The sequence below is a fragment of the Pseudophryne corroboree genome, chromosome 3 (assembly GCF_028390025.1).
Source record: "Pseudophryne corroboree isolate aPseCor3 chromosome 3, aPseCor3.hap2, whole genome shotgun sequence".
Taxonomy (NCBI): domain Eukaryota; kingdom Metazoa; phylum Chordata; class Amphibia; order Anura; family Myobatrachidae; genus Pseudophryne; species Pseudophryne corroboree.
This window is the reverse complement of record NC_086446.1, coordinates 35,651,644-35,666,918: the sequence shown is the minus strand read 5'-3', so window position 1 is coordinate 35,666,918 and position 15,275 is coordinate 35,651,644. Positions and strand designations below refer to the sequence as shown.

General features: G+C 45.5%; 1 pseudogene; it reads right to left on the bottom strand.

Moving 5' to 3' along the window:
- Nucleotides 1-1,387: 1,387 nt before the first annotated feature.
- Nucleotides 1,388-1,505, bottom strand: LOC134893675 (5S ribosomal RNA; annotated as a pseudogene).
- Nucleotides 1,506-15,275: the final 13,770 nt, after the last annotated feature.

The window sequence follows — 15,275 nt, the reverse complement described above, 5'->3', positions numbered from 1 at the left end:
TTCCTGGGCGGCTGCTCATGGGGTTTCTGCCTTACACTTATGTCGGGCTGCTGTCTGGTCAGGTACAAACACTTTTGTCAAATTCTATAGGTTTGATACTTTGGCAGCGCCCGACACTCAGTTTGGATGTTCTGTTTTGCAGGGATCTCCCCTGTTGGGAGCTCTGGGACGTCCCCACTGTAGAACACCATCCCAATATCCCCTATGGATGTAAGAGAAAACAGGATTTTGGTACTTACCGGTAAATCCTTTTACAGAGTCCATTGGGGATACTGGGCCCCCACCCCTGTGCTTTTCATCCCTGCTACAAACATTATAGTTGTGTGGTCATGTGATTGGGTCAGAGTTACTTCTGTCTTCACTTCTCATCTGGTTTTCTGTTCAGTTTGTGTTTTCTTGTTATGTGTTTTTCCTCCTCTCCAGTTATGTTCCGTCTTCTTCGGGCACAGTTTTCTAGAACTGATCTGATGGGGATGGGGCATAGAGGGGAGGAGCCAGCACACACACACAGTTTGAAAATGTAAAGTGCACCGGCTCCACGGACCCGTCTATACCCCACTGTAGAACAGCATCCCAGTATCCATAGAGGATCTTTACATACATGTAAAGGAGAAAGGGTCTTTTTTGGGGCACACTTTGTTCAAAAATTCAAATATAAAATATAACTAATATTTCTAGTTTAAAATACATCACTGCACTATGCGATATAGTGAAAATTCAGTTCAATGGCATATACAAAATAATGCAGATTGTTATTGCTGCTAAATGTATTAGAGCAACAATATGTGGTATCAAAACTACCGTAATAAAAAGATCTCTCAGAGGTGAATTACCTCGTTCAATAACATTGAGAGATGAGGCTTCTCAATCCCACACTCCAAAAAGCTTAATGTACAAGTGTTAGGAAGGATACAGATATAGAATTTCAGTACATTTCAAACAATAAATTTAACATACGTAACACAATGGTGATACTCTGAATCCTTGATCTGCCTTATCAAGAAAGATGAGAAAACAAGAGAAAAGACAAAATGCCCTTGTGTGGAAGCACTCTTTGGGTAAAATATGAAAAAAATGAATGAAAAAAGGGTGAATGAAGATGATATGTGTATGTTAGAGGTGAGGACCCTTTAGTGGTCCTTCCTCTATAGAAATAAATAAAACTTAACTTTTAATGATGATCTATAAAAATTTCTCTGAAGGTGAACAAAGAAGAATAAACATAAAATCTAGATTGCCATTGTACCAAATAAGGTTCTAGATATGGCAGGTGAAAATTGATTTTTTTAGTATTATCGTTAATAATAAACAATATGTACAAGTCACAGAAAGGATCGAATTGTAAGATAAGCTTGAAAATTGATATTGGATTGCCTGAAAGAAAAACGGCCCACAGCACCTAGTATTCCCTGGAGGTCTCCCATCCACGTACTAACCAGGCCATACCTGCTTAGCTTCCAAGATCGGACGTGTTCGGGCGCATTCAGGATAGTATGGCCGTGGGCCGATTGTATCAGGAATAACTGGTAATGTTTTGTGCTGATTGAAAAAATGGTCTGAGTATTCAGCTAGAAGGCTGTGAGATTGTGGGGGAAATGTACTTGAATGTGTAAAGTGGTAATTAAATGAGCCTGCAGCAAGATAATCAGGAAAAAAGTGTTTTAGATGTTAAACAAAAAAAGAGAGAAGTTTTGCTGCTGTACTGAAAATACCTATCTAAAGGTTTTCATGCTCTAAATATCAAATATTTATGATCAGATATAATAAAATTAATAACAGCTGAAAAAACAAAAACAAAACATGTATTCCTGTTTAACCAAGATTGTAATGGTTAACAAGGCAGTTATTGATTCACTGCAAAAATAGGTTCAATCCTATAGATAGTAACAGCTGAGAAAAAAACCTGTATTCCTGTGTTAACCAAGATTGCAATCCCCCCCCTTCTTTTTCTCCCCTTCTCTCCTTTTTCAACATCCCTCCCCATTCCCATATCCACCATTTGTCCCCATTTCCCCTTTTCCATTACCCTTTCCTACACTTTTTTTCTCACAGACAGGCCAACCACCCTGCTTTCACACAACATCACATAACCTCCAGACCTCACACAGACACCACAGTCCCAAAACCGCCAACCCCAACCTCCCACACCGCCATAACCCCAAAATCCCCCCTCCCCCCCTTTTCCTTTTCTTTTTTTCTTCTGCAACAAGGACCGTTCGTCTATCCAGACTTACCATGGCTACGTTTAACGGCATGGAAGCTGAAAGGGAGATTTTAGCCAGGAAAGAATTTCTGGGCAAGATTACCTCAACTATGATCCCAGCCACGTCAAACCATTACCATCGCACTTGGAAGAGATATGTCTCTTGGTGTGAAAGTCGACAAGATTCCACTGTGGAATTTGGTCTGGGATGTTTTCTTGCACTTCCTTCGGTCTGAAGTGAATATGGGCCTATGTTTCGGCTCCATAAAAGTTCAGATTTCAGCCTTGCCTGTTTTCCTTCAGAGACAATTGGCTGCTCTCCCAGAAGTCCAGACATTCCTGAAAGGTGTCCTTCATATACAACCACTCTTTGTGCCTACCACAGCACCTTGGGATCTCAGGGCCTAATTCAAACCTGATCGTTGCTGTTTTCTCACAGCAGCCAAACAGATCTGAACTGCGCATGCACTGGTGCATGCCAGACAGCCGATGGCAATCTCAGCCCTGCGATCAGCCCTGCCTGATTGACAGAGGCGGTCGCTGGGTGGGATGGGGCAGGCCGGCAGCGTTTGGCCGCCGTTTTGGGGGCACAGCTCGGCAACGAAGGCGTGCCTAGACCATGCGGGGGTTGGGGTGCGGTGGCTGTGTGGTCACATGCAGCCGCTGTGACCCGGACAACAATGGGTAGCTCCCTGCTAGCAATCAGGTACTCTTCAAGTACAAAAGCATCGCTATTGTGTGATGCTTTTGTACTTGTGCTGGGAAGGGGAGTAGCCCTGTGCTGGGCATCCCCCCGCATGTCTGAGTAACCGATTGTAGCTGTGCAAAATTATGCATGGCTATGATCAGGTCTGAACTAGGCCCTCAATTTGGTTCTAAAATTCTTCCAGTCTGACTGGTTTGGACCGTTACACAGTTGAAGTAATGTATGGAATGTGGAAGACTGTCACGCCGTTGGCCTTCGCGAGACATGTGTTCCATGAGGACAGAGTGGGACTCATCAGCAGTTCCTGCCTACGGTGGTGTCAGCATTTCATATCAACCAGCTGATAGTGGTTCCAGTGATTGTTGACACTTCTGATATTCCAAAGTCCTTGGATGTCATATGGGCTTTGAGGATGTATGTCAAAAGAACTGCTCGTACAGAAAATCGGACACGCTGTTTGTCTTGAAGGATGCCATCAAGTTTAGTTGCCCTGCTTCAAAGCAGTCGATTGCACGTTGTCTTACTTTCCAACAGGCTTATTCCACGGAAGCTTTTACGATTCCGAAGTCAATTCAAGCTCACTCCACTAGGTCGGTGGGTACTTCCTAGGTGGCTGCTTGGGGAGTCTAAGCTTTACTTGGTCAGGTTCGAATGAGTTTGTTAAGTTTTACAAGTTCCATACCTTGGCTGCTGGGGGCCTTCAGTTTGGTCAATCAGTTTTGCAGGAGTCTCAGCACTATCCCACCCGGTTTGGGATTTCTCCATGGTATTAAGGACATCCCAGTATCCCCTAGGACATTAGAGAAAATAGGATTATAAATTTTTAATACCTACCGGTTAATCCTTCTCTCGTAGTACGTAGGGTATACTGGGTGCCTACCTCTGCTTCGCTTTTCCTGCATGTTTCTTTTATGTATGTGGTTTGGTTCAGCTGTTGCTCTCCCTGTTTTTCAAGTTGTGGTTAGCATTGCTATACTCTTGTTCAGTTGTTGTGCTGGTTCAAAATCTCACCACTATACTCAGCTATTTTCCTTCTCTCTATGTATGTCCGTCTCCTCGGGCACAGTTTCTTAGACTGAGTCTGCTAGGAGGGGCTGATAGATTAATGTTTAGTTACCATATTGTGTTATAATAATGCAAAGGCCATTTCTTTATGAAATAGATGTGCTTGAATAAGGTTTGATCATATTCCAATCCTTACTATATGATAAGTGTATCTGTAAGTTGAAAAGTCTGCACTCTGAGTTTCACAAATAGCCAGCAAACTTGTCTTTACCATGTTTGTTCATAAGGACAGGACAGCTGTATGCAGCTCATAGAACAAATTGAGAACAATAAATAGACTGTTGATAAGGAAAACTGGCTGAGCAGAGAAGAAACTAGGAGTGTATGATGTAATTGTGCTATGAATTAACTGTACACTGTACATTGACTGTTACCAAAAATGGGAAGAACATATGTTACACTGAACAGTTGTGTGTGTCCCCACCTTTGGGGACAGTAATGTGAGCTGACCAACCATGACCAGTGTGTAATGTATGCCTTATATATATGTTGCTGTAGCACAGTAAAAATCAGAAGACTTATGAGACATGACTCGTGTGTGTGTGTGTCGTATTGAGTTTTCTCGCAATGCATTGCTACCTGATATCCAGAAGTGACATGATGGACGTTCTTAAGTGACCAGACCGCGCTACTGAGCAAAGTGCCATCATTAATGGGGGCAACGTTGCCGGAATGACTAATGCAAGGAGAGACATCTAATGAGATTTCCTATGCTGGAAGAGATCGTTTCTCGCAGACTCTGATAAACATTCCCGCGTGAGTAATCAATGATTGTTTTTTCAATCTTTACTCAGACTCTGAGTTTCATTCTAGTACATTATAGAAAGAATGTGCATTTATGTCTTCCTTGACCGTCATCATAGTACCCGATTATCTTGTCACATATCTCCTAGACTAACTGAATTATGTTGTATTGCTTAGCTTAAGGCGTATTGCTTGTTGTATCTTAAGGCAGTTAAGGCGTATTGCTTAGCATAAGGTAAATAAGGCATATTGGGGCAGATTTACTAACCTGGAGAAGGCATTAGGAAGTGATAAACCAGTGATATGTGCAAGGTGATAAAGGCACCAGCCAATCAGCTCCAATATGTAAATTAACAGGATCTGATTGGCTGGTGCCTTTATCACCTTGCACATATCACTGGTTTATCACTTCTTTATGCCTTCTCCAGGTTAATGCATCTGCCCCATTGCTTGTTGTTGTTATATGTTTGTATGTTCTATGTGTATGCAAGTTGGGACAGCCTTCACGGGTCTGTTTGTTTAGCTGGAATTTGAGGTATTGCTGGCCCACGGTTGCCACTTCAATGAACAGCTTACTGTCTTGTCTGTTTCACGTAACCTGTCAGTTAAACTGTCAGTTTTATGTTTAAAAATAAAATAAGTGTAAAGTGTATAAAGGTGGTTAGTCCATAAGGTCATCAAAGACGGCCCTTGGCACCTGTTATTAGAGGCTTGTCCTGTCACTTGTCAATGGAAGCCCCTGGGTGATCTTATGAGACAAAAACTAACCTAGCCTTTACAATTGATCAAATCATTGTTATATGTTGTACAAGTCTAATGTGGTTGAAAGACTGATTCGAATCTTTGTCTATGCTTTATTAGCGCATGCGCCCGCAGAGCAACCAGTATTGTGTTATGGTACAAAGTAGTACCTAGGTTGAATTATTATGCAAAATTAACCCGTGAATTTTTTGCAACATAGATAACCATCTCAGCATAAGAAAGGTGTTTTTTTACAGAATTATGATTATTGTGGGATGTCATTTAAATGCAAAATTGTTCAGTGCATAGAAATGAACCATATGATCATTGTAACATACCAGCAGTGTGTCCAGCAAGTTTTCAGACATTAGGAAAGGTTGAACAGAGTACTACTCATTTACCGGCCACCTGGAGATGGAAAGATATTTCTACAAGAAATTGCAGACACTGTTGCTGGCCTGGTTCTGGAACATCAAAGATGGCTCATCCTCTGGGATTTCAATGCATGGGTGGAGGATGAGTTCTCACGCCTTGGCCAAGACCTCCTGTGCACAATGAATGGTCTGGGCTTCACACAGGTCATTCCCTCTGCCACACATAAAAGTGGTCACACTCTCGATCTTGTCTTTCAGATTGGATTAGAAGTCACTGACCTAAAAATAAACCCAGTCATCTGGTCAGACCACTACTCCCTTTGGTTCTCAGTTGCAACCCCTCAAATAAGCTCTGCCCGTGGAGTTGACCAGGTATCGTCCAAGGAGGGGTATGACTCCCCAGGCTCTTGCAGCAATCTGGATCTCTCTGCTATACTGGGTGCCTGTGAAGATCCCTGTTCCCTAGTCCGTTATTATAATAGGGATGTTATGGCTGCAATTGATATTATCGCCCCTGTGCGTATAAGACCTCGTAAACCACAACGTCAAGCTCCATGGTTCAACAACAGTGTTAGTGAGCTCAAGAAAAGGGGGCATAGACTGGAAAGACGATAGAGGAAGACTAACCTAGTGTTAGGCGCCGAGGGTCCGCCCGTCAGTGCGGCCCGGCGCCTAGCAACTAGGGACGCCGCAGGCAGACAGCCGCCGGCTCCCTAGCAACGCTAGACGCCGGGCGCACGGAGCCGCTCAGACCATAGCAACGGGGACGCCACTGTCGGACCGCGTTCCCCGTTGCTGTGTCTGATCAATCAGTTCTAATTGTTCCTGGCCGTGCAGCATGCAGCTGCACGGCATAATATCATTACCCTGTCTGGATCCTGATTGGGGGGTTTTCAAATAAAAGCACTCTCAGGACTTCTCACAGACGCCGGTGTTAGCTTCCTGTTTGCTGTATCAGTTTCAGAGAGTTTCCAGTCCTGCTCTATCCGGTTGTTCCTGACCTCAGTGATCCAGTACTCGGAATTTGTCATCTATTACTGGAGTCCTACCGAGCACCTTTAACATCCTGTGGTGTTCGTGAGTCGCGGCGTAGCCGTGTGTTGCGGCTTGACCGCTTACTATTTATTATTTAGTTTTATTGTGTTCCGGAGCTTTTGCGGAGGATTCCGCTCCCACAAGTCCACTCTGGTATCCAGCGGTGCTGGATAGGAGTACGGATCAGTGGATCTTTTGTTGTCCTTTTTCCTGGCGGTTTGTCCGCACATACTTTTGGTTAAGTTAGATAGCTTGTAACCCCTGGCCTGGTTGCTTAGTCAGAGGGCCCCTTGTTATCACCCTGTCTCGGATATCCCTTTGTCTCTCATTAAGACCTGAGGGGGCATCTGGGTTGGGCAGACATAATCCGCCCTTCGAACGCGGCTGCCATGGGCTCAAGCAACCATAGTCTCGCAGGGGATTTCTGATAACACGGGCGAGACAACGGAGTTAGGGCGCCAGGGGTTACTAGGCTTTCCTGCTCCCGTAACCAGCATATCTTTCCAGTACTCAGACCTCTGCCATAAGATCTCATCTGGTCTGGAGTACGGGAATCATAACATTAACACCGGCCAAACTAAAAATTAAAATTAACAGGAGTTAATTTTTCCCTTATTCAGTTGGGAGATTTGTCAGCCTCATGAATCCCACCGGTGTTGGGCCAAATCCTGGCCAGCTGTTAGTTAGCCAGATTCAAGAGCTTACTCAGATGGTTCAGGATCTGTCTCTTCGGGTGAGGTCACAGGAAGATCTGTTACGGACTTCCCCGAGGGTCATTCCTGAACCAAAAATGCATCTGCCTGACCGTTTTTCTGGGGATAGAAAGCAGTTTTTTAATTTTAAAGAGTCTTGTAAACTGTATTTTCGTTTAAAACCAGTCTCCTCAGGCACGGAATCTCAGCGGGTAGGAATTATTATTTCTTTGCTACAGGGGGATCCTCAGACCTGGGCTTTTGGTTTAAAGACAGACGATCCGGCCTTATTGTCTGTAGACGCCTTTCTAGGGTCTTTAGGGCTATTGTATGACGACCCTGATAGAGAGGCATCCGCTGAGAGTCAGTTGCGTGCTCTCAGACAGGGTAGGAATCCCGCAGAGAGTTATTGTACAGAGTTTCGCCGTTGGTCGAACGACTGTGGATGGAATGACCCAGCCTTGCGCAGTCAGTTTAGCCTCGGCTTATCCGAGTCTATAAAAGACAGTCTCCTTCAGTATCCCGCTCCTGAGACTCTCGATAAACTCATGGAGCTCTCTATTAAGATTGATCGTCGTCTCAGAGAGCGGAAGGCTGAAAAAGGAGCATCTGTCGGGTCTACTCCTTGTGTTTTTTCCATTCCTGTGGACATAGAGGAGCCCATGCCGATAGGCCTCTCCAAACTGTCTCCTGAAGAAAGAACCAGAAGGCAAAATTCTGGTCTTTGTTTATACTGTGGGGGTAAGGGACATTTTGCCCGTAGTTGTCCGAACAAGTCGGGAAACGCCTCGACCAAGTGAGTTGTGAGGGGGTTCACTTTGGTCTACAGCTTATCTCCTCAAGTAATTCATTGTTGGTTCCAGCTAAAGTTTCCTTTGGCAGCCTCTGTTCCTCGGTCTCGGCTTTTGTGGACAGTGGAGCTGCAGGGAACTTTATGGATTTAACATGGGCTAAGGCCTTAGGTATTCCTCAGGTAGCCTTAGGTAGGCATATCACCATGCATGGTTTAGATGGGAGTCCCTTGTCCAATGGGGTAATTTCTCTCTGTACCCCTCCTGTTCTACTTTCAGTAGGAGCCCTGCATTCTGAAAAGATTGCGTTTTTCCTTACCCATTGCCCAGCAGTTCCTGTGGTTCTGGGTCATCCTTGGCTGGCCTTTCAAAATCCCATCATTGATTGGCAGTCGGGGGAGATCTTACAATGGGGTACCATCTGTAATAAAGAATGTATTACGCTTCCCATCAGAATAGCTGCTGTCATTCCCGCACCCATTCCTGTGGAATACCAGGATTTTGTTGATGTATTTTCCAAGGGCAATGCGGATATTCTGCCTCCCCATAGGCCTTATGATTGTGCCATCGAGTTAATTTCTGGTGCCACTTTGCCTAAGGGAAGGTTATATGCATTGTCCGGACCTGAAACTGTGGCCATGAATGAGTATGTTAAAGAAAGCCTAGGGAAAGGATTTATCAGGCCATCTAAATCCCCTTTAAGTGCTGGCTTCTTCTTCATGGAGAAGAAGGATGGATCACTCAGACCTTGCATTGACTTTAGAGCCTTGAATAAAATCTCAGTGAAGAATACTTACCCTTTGCCGCTGATTTCTGTCCTCTTTGATCAGCTACGTTCGGCTGTGATTTTTTCTAAGATTGACCTGAGAGGAGCATATAACCTCATCAGAATCAAGTCAGGGGATGAGTGGAAAACGGCATTCAGTACTCAATCAGGCCACTATGAGTATCTGGTTATGCCATTCGGCCTGTCCAACGCTCCGGCAGTTTTCCAGGATCTCATTAATGATGTGCTCCGTGAGTTTCTTGGAAAATTCGTTGTAGTCTACTTAGACGATATTTTGATATATTCTGACTCCATTGAACAACATGTTACCCAGGTGCGTCAGGTTCTGAAAAAATTACGTGAAAATCACCTTTATGCCAAGCTGGAGAAGTGTGAATTTCATGTCACGGAGGTATCCTTTTTAGGGTACATTATTTCCCCTCGGGGATTCTGTATGGAACCAAAGAAGCTCCAAGCCATCCTTAGTTGGGCGCAACCCACCAATTTAAAAGCAATTCAGCGCTTTTTAGGGTTTGCGAATTACTATAGAAGATTTATTCACTCCTTCTCTGACCTGGTTGCTCCCATTGTGGCACTGACTAAAAAGGGAGCAGATCCTACCAACTGGTCACGTGAAGCGGAGTTATCTTTTCAGGCCTTGAAACAAGCCTTTGTCTCAGCCCCTGTCCTCAGACATCCCAACCCAGAATTGCCTTTCATTGTTGAGGTCGATGCCTCGGAGGTTGGAGTAGGGGCTATCCTATCTCAGAAGGATCCGGATTCCCTAGAATTACATCCTTGTGCCTTTATGTCCAGGAAATTTTCATCTGCCGAATCCAACTACGATGTTGGTAACCGGGAACTACTGGCTATTAAATGGGCTTTTGAGGAGTGGAGGCATTGGCTTGAAGGAGCCACTCATACCATTTCAGTTTTGACTGATCACAAAAATCTTCAATACATTGAATCAGCTAAACAGCTGAATGCCCGGCAAGCTCGTTGGGCTTTATTTTTTACCCGTTTCAAGTTCTTTATCACCTTCAGGCCAGGTTCCAAGAATACCAAGGCAGATGCCCTGTCACGCAGTTTTCTTCCAGTTCAAGACAACAGTCCTGTTACTCCCATACTTCCGTCTTCAGTCATTCGGGCAGGCCTCACACAAGATTTATTTACCCAGTTGAAGCAGCTTCAACATCAAGCTCCTGGAAATACTCCTGCTGGTCGTCTTTTTGTCCCCGAGTTTTTGAGAGCAACAGTTTTGATGGAGTTTCACGATAGCAAAGTTGCCGGGCATCCGGGGATCGCTAAAACCTTTGAATTAGTCTCCCGCTCGGTATGGTGGCCTGGTCTTTCCAAAGACATTAAGGAGTTTGTTTTTTCTTGTCAGGTCTGTGCACAGCATAAGGTTCCCCGTTCCTTGCCTATCGGTCAACTTTTGCCCTTGAATGTCCCTCTTAGGCCATGGTCTCATATTTCCATGGATTTTGTGGTGGACCTCCCTCTGTCAGCCGGATGCCGAGTCATATGGGTGGTAGTGGACCGTTTTAGCAAAATGGCCCATTTCATTGCTCTTCCCCGATTGCCATCTGCCCAAGGATTGGCAGTCTTGTTCCTCCGCCATGTTTTCAGACTCCATGGGTTACCCACTGATATTGTTTCTGATCGGGGCCCACAATTCATTGCACAATTTTGGAAGTCTTTTTGTGCCTCATTAAAGATGAAATTATCTTTAACGTCTGGCTATCATCCCCAATCCAACGGGCAGACTGAGCGAGTTAATCAGTCATTAAAACAATATTTGCGTTTGTATTCGGCCAAACTCCAAAATGACTGGTCTGAGTTTCTTCCGTTTGCAGAGTTTGCTTACAATAATGCCTGTCATTCCTCCACCAATGTATCTCCATTTTTTACAGTTTTTGGTTTTCACCCCAGAGCTAATTCCTTTTTTCAACATTCCTCTGTCTCCTCGCTGACCTTGACCTCTCATCTCAAACTCATTTGGAGAAAAGTGCACCTGGCTCTCAGAAAAGCGGCATTTCGGGAGAAAAAAATTTCTGACAGGCTCCGGCGGCCGTGCACTTTTAAAGTTGGAGATAGGGTATGGTTGTCGACTCGCAACATTAAACTTCGACAAACCTCAGCCAGATTGGGTCCTAAATTTATTGGACCATTTCTTATTATCAAAAAAGTCAATCCAGTGGCTGTTATGATTCCAGTACTTCTGACCAGAGGAGATCTTATGACAAAGGCCAGAGTACTGGAAGGGAATGCTGGTTACGGGAGCAGGAAAGCCTAGTAACCCCTGGCGCCCTAACTCCGTTGTCTCGCCCGTGTTATCAGAAATCCCCTGCGAGACTATGGTTGCTTGAGCCCATGGCAGCCGCGTTTGAAGGGCGGATTATGTCTGCCCAACTCCGATGCCCCCTCAGGTCTTAATGGGAGACAAAGGGAAATCCGAGACAGGGTGATAACAAGGGGCCCTCTGACTAAACAACCAGGCCAGGGGCTACAAGCTAACTAAACTTAACCCAGAAGTATGTGCGGACAAACCGCCAGGGAAAAGGACAACCAAAATCCACTAATCCGTTACTCCTACCCAGCACCGCTGGATACCAGAGTGGATTTGTGGGAGCGGAATCCTCCGCAAAAGCTCCGAGACTCAATATAACAAATAATAAATAGTAAGCGGTCAAGCCGCAACACACGGCTACGCCGCGACTCACGAACACCACAGGATGTTAAAGGTGCTCGGTCAGGACTCCAGGAACAGATGACAACTTCCGAGTACTGGACCACTGAGGACAGGAACGACCGGATAGAGCAGGACTGGAAACACTCTCTGCAACAGATACAGCAAACAGGAAGCTCAGGAACTAGCAGGAACCAAGCTCAGAACTCAAGCAGACTGAAAACCCAGAAATATCACCAGCGTCTGTGAACTGCAATCAGCCAGCATATAACAGAGAGGCCTAATTAATAATCCAGAGCAGCTGGCCTATTGCATGATTCCAACTGACAAGATGCAATTAGCAGCCAGGTGAGGCTGAACACATGGAACAAGCTGCAATTACACAGACTAACCAGCGGCAGCAGACAAGAGCATACTAAAACAGAGCAACAGGAAATCCTGGCATGCAAGACAACTTAATAAACATAAAATAGAAATGAACCACTACCTGTGGTTCATAACAGTATCCCCTCCTTAAGGGTGAGCTCCGAGCACCCCATGACACCCACGGGGAACATAAACAGAAGTATAACATGAAATACCTAACAAAATGCAAAACAGGAATGAGCCACAGCCGTGGCTCATAACAGTGGCTTTCCGGTTACGGTTACCAAAAACTTTACGGATCGGAAATACCTTCCATTGCTCCTTGTTAAAACCATATGTTTCGTCCAGTAGATTTCCTCGCAAGATCTCTCAGGGGAAATCACCAGTGGATGTACAGGGTCAGCAGGAGTTCTTAGTTGAGAAGGTTCTTGATTCCAAGTTGTCCCGGGGTCGGCTTTATTTTTTGGTACATTGGAGAGGTTATGGTCCGGAAGAAAGGTCTTGGGTCCGGGATGAGGATCTCCATGCCCCGAGGCTCAAAAGGGAATTTTTTCGAGAATTTCCTCAGAAACCTGGCCTTAGGGGTTCCTTGACCCCTCCTCAAGGGGGGGGGGTACTGTTAGGCGCCGAGGGTCCGCCCGTCAGTGCGGCCCGGCGCCTAGAAACTAGGGACGCCACAGGCAGACAGCCGCCGGCTCCCTAGCAACGCTAGACGCCGGGCGCACGGAGCCGCTCAGACCATAGCAACGGGGACGCCACTGTCGGACCGCGTTCCCCGTTGCTGGGTCTAATCAATCAGTTCTAATTGTTCCTGGCCGTGCAGCATGCAGCTGCACGGCATAATATCATTACCCTGTCTGGATCCTGATTGGGGGGTTTTCAAATAAAAGCACTCTCAGGACTTCTCACAGACGCCGGTGTTAGCTTCCTGTTTGCTGTATCAGTTTCAGAGAGTTTCCAGTCCTGCTCTATCCGGTTGTTCCTGACCTCAGTGATCCAGTACTCGGAATTTGTCATCTATTCCTGGAGTCCTACCGAGCACCTTTAACATCCTGTGGTGTTCGTGAGTCGCGGCGTAGCCGTGTGTTGCGGCTTGACCGCTTACTATTTATTATTTAGTTTTATTGTGTTCCGGAGCTTTTGCGGAGGATTCCGCTCCCACAAGTCCACTCTGGTATCCAGCGGTGCTGGATAGGAGTACGGATCAGTGGATCTTTTGTTGTCCTTTTTCCTGGCGGTTTGTCCGCACATACTTTTGGTTAAGTTAGATAGCTTGTAACCCCTGGCCTGGTTGCTTAGTCAGAGGGCCCCTTGTTATCACCCTGTCTCGGATATCCCTTTGTCTCTCATTAAGACCTGAGGGGGCATCGGGGTTGGGCAGACATAATCCGCCCTTCGAACGCGGCTGCCATGGGCTCAAGTAACCATAGTCTCGCAGGGGATTTCTGATAACACGGGCGAGACAACGGAGTTAGGGCGCCAGGGGTTACTAGGCTTTCCTGCTCCCGTAACCAGCATATCTTTCCAGTACTCAGACCTCTGCCATAAGATCTCATCTGGTCTGGAGTACGGGAATCATAACACCTAGTGGATGACAAAATAAAACTAATAAAGCATAACAAAGAATATCAATCGACAGTCACTCGTAAGAAATCAGTTTCTGTCAAATGAGATCACAGCAGCAAACAATAGGCCAGCTCAACTTTTCCGCACAGTGGAGATGCTTTGCAAGCCAGCATGCCTGCAGACTGATGAGACCCTCCCCAGGCAAGATGCAACGAGTTTGCAGACTTCTTTGCAGATAAAATATCCACCATCCGGGCTGGAATCTCCAGTGCCATCAAAGGAGTGCCAAACTACAAAGCCTGCCAATATAAGGTACCTGCCTTCATGGACCAGCTTTGACCCAGTGGATGTAAAGGACACTGCTGATATTGCTCGGATTTTGCATCCCACCACCTGAGATCTGGACCCAGCCTCAACCAAGCTTCTAATAGGTTGTATGGATATAATTGGTCCTGTCTTTGCAAAAACTGTTCAATGCTCTTTGCAGACAGGCATTTTTCCTGGACCCCTAAAGGAAGCAATTGTTAGACCGCTTCTTAAAAAACCTAATTTAGATCCCGACTACATGACCAACTACAGACCGGTGTCAAACCTTCCTTTCCTAGGAAAGGTTATTGAGAAAGTGGTTGCAAATCAACTGGAAACCCACCTGACAACCCATGATATTTATGATCCATTTCAATCAGGATTCAGGAGAAGACAGCACTGAAACAGCCCTGGTGTGTGTGTGTGTTAAATGATCTTCTGATGGCAAGAGACAGAGGTGACTGTTCAATATTAATCCTTCTAGATCTCTCGGCAGCATTTGATACCGTGGATCATGGGCTTCTGATTGAGCGACTGATATATTTCTGTGGTCTGGATGGCACAGTCCTAAGCTGGTTCAAATCATTTCTGCCAGGCAGGTCACAGAGAGTATCGTCTGGATTATATTCATCACCACCAGTGCCATTGCCATGTGGTGTCCCACAAGGTTCTATACTATCCCCCATGCTTTTTGCAGTATACATGCTCCCATTGGGCGAAATAATCAAGCGCCATGGCCTGGTCTACCACTGCTATGTAGATGATACACAACTGTACTTGTCCTTTGCTCCAGGCACTGATAACCCAAAAGCAACCCTAAATGGCTGTCTAGCTGAGCTACAGGAGTGGATGAGCGCAAGTTGGCTGCGACTGAACCTGGATAAAAGAGAGGTCCTTATGATACGACCGCAACATCAAAGGACAAGACTGTAGCATAGCCAACCAACTGGAATTACACTCGGGGATTCAGAATTACAGACCACTGATCGTGTGCGGAATCTTGGCATTGTCCTGGATGGTGGCTTGACACTTAAACATCAGATATCAGCCACAATCAAATCCTCATTCTTTCACCTGAGGAACATAGCCAGAATCAAGCACTTAATTTCCTCAGATGATCTGCCAAAAGTCATACATGCATTTGTATCATCTCGATTAGACTACTGTAATGCCCTCTACCTTAGTATCCCAGCAAAAGAATTGCAACACTTACAGCTGGTGCAAAACACAG